This window comes from Montipora capricornis, chromosome 6, assembly GCF_036669925.1.
Source record: "Montipora capricornis isolate CH-2021 chromosome 6, ASM3666992v2, whole genome shotgun sequence".
Classification (NCBI taxonomy): Eukaryota; Metazoa; Cnidaria; class Anthozoa; order Scleractinia; family Acroporidae; genus Montipora; species Montipora capricornis.
The window spans coordinates 46,647,078-46,648,708 of NC_090888.1; the positions used below are offsets into that span (position 1 = coordinate 46,647,078).

Here is a 1,631-nt window from a genome sequence, read left to right on the forward strand (position 1 = left end):
TTGCTTAACACCCTACTGGCAAAATGTCGGGCTTTGATTTTTATCCAAAGGCCGTTTTCTTTGAGTGTAAGTTTTGGATTAAAATTTACCGATTGGACCTCAGAGGGTTGGATCCAGGGAAAAGTGACGTCAAAGGCTCACTAGTTTAAAATTTCAGCATGTGAATGCAGCTTTATTATATATGCAAAACGCGAGTTTAAAAGTAGGAAAGACCAAAACTCCTGTGCTGCATATTAAGTCTCGGCGTACACACACATTGTATTCTTAAACTAGTGAGCCGTTGATGTCATTTTTTTCCTCGATCCAGCTCTCTCAAGAACTTAAAGTCAGTAATGGCAGACCATTAAATAGGAAAATTCCAGTTAAAATGAACAGGTGTCTTTTTTAAATCAAGACTTAAAACGTTAGTTGACATAGTTTTGAAATTCAAGGGAAAATAAGATTGATTTTTTGACCACAGGTGCACTTAAATCTTTGGACAAATTCCAGAACGTAATGTATTACAGTCAACAATTGAGAGGAGCGAATCCTGAAGGGAACTGAAACTATTTTTTGGGAGAATATCGCAAAATGCAAAGATTTAGACTAGACTTCTTTTTAGGAAAGATTTTTACATGTAGTAATAGCTATTAGTTTTTTATCATATTTTATGTTCAATTGTACTGTCTATAATTTATGATGTCACAGAATGTTTAAAGTAGAGCACACTGTACATGTATATAAATGGACACATCGATTAATAAAATAAAGTGGCACTTAAGTTGTATAATTATTCAAAAGGGATTGTATTTAATTTTTTCACTGCTTTGTTATAAGAATAAGTACATGTCAGATTCAGAATATAGGCCACTTCGGAAAATACCATAATACTCTTTGTTTGTCCTCACAAATTCTGCATAAGCATTGTTTCTGTTTTCTCTTGGGACCATTGTAAGTCCCAAGAGAAACTGGAGACAATGCTTATGCAAAATGTGGGGGGACAAACAAAGTATTATTGGTATCTTCCGAAGTGGCCCATTAAGTTAGGTAAGAGGATTGAGAAATTTCTCGAAGCAGAGAAAGGTAAAACTGAAACAATCCTTGTTAGTTCATTAGGTCCTAATTTAACCTACATGTACATGTAGTGCTCCCAATAGTCGTTTCTAAATGCATGGATTAAATGAAATGATTTACTTTGAGCCAAGTGGGACTTGCAAAAGAGTAATGGTTTAGTTCAGGGGACTCAATTTATCATGGTAATTTGAGCCAAGTAGGTCATTTTAGAGCAACCGGCTCGCCTTGACTTGTCCCCAGTCTTTCATAAAATACAAAATAGTAGGATGACGCTCCTTTATTCCCATCATCCCCTCCCTCTTGCAATTTTTGGATTGGAGCAACTTATCCATTGAGGTACTAAATCGCAAGTGATCCCAATGGGTCGTTTTATTCAACTGGTTCATTTGAGCCAAACAGGAGTCAATGATTTTTACAATAACTGCAGAGATTCTTGCATGCTCATTGGCCAATTTTCATTGTCAATAAGAGGACAGACACATGGATCACCATTGGGCGTGCATTTTGAAAACTGCGCCAAACTGTTTACAGTTTTAGCGCTGTTCGTTCTCGAGAATAAGCGACAAATTGCATCCAAA

At 36.2% G+C, this 1,631-nt stretch overlaps 1 protein-coding gene across 1 annotated transcript in view; it reads left to right on the forward strand.

Moving 5' to 3' along the window:
- The window catches only part of LOC138052291 (uncharacterized), a 6,373-nt gene extending 4,976 nt beyond the window's left edge, over positions 1-1,397 (forward strand). The window contains exon 4 of the mRNA XM_068898698.1: positions 1-1,397. This exon is cut by the window's left edge and continues 738 nt beyond it. The gene's annotated coding sequence lies outside the window, so the exon portion shown is untranslated.
- The last annotated feature ends 234 nt before the right edge of the window (positions 1,398-1,631 follow it).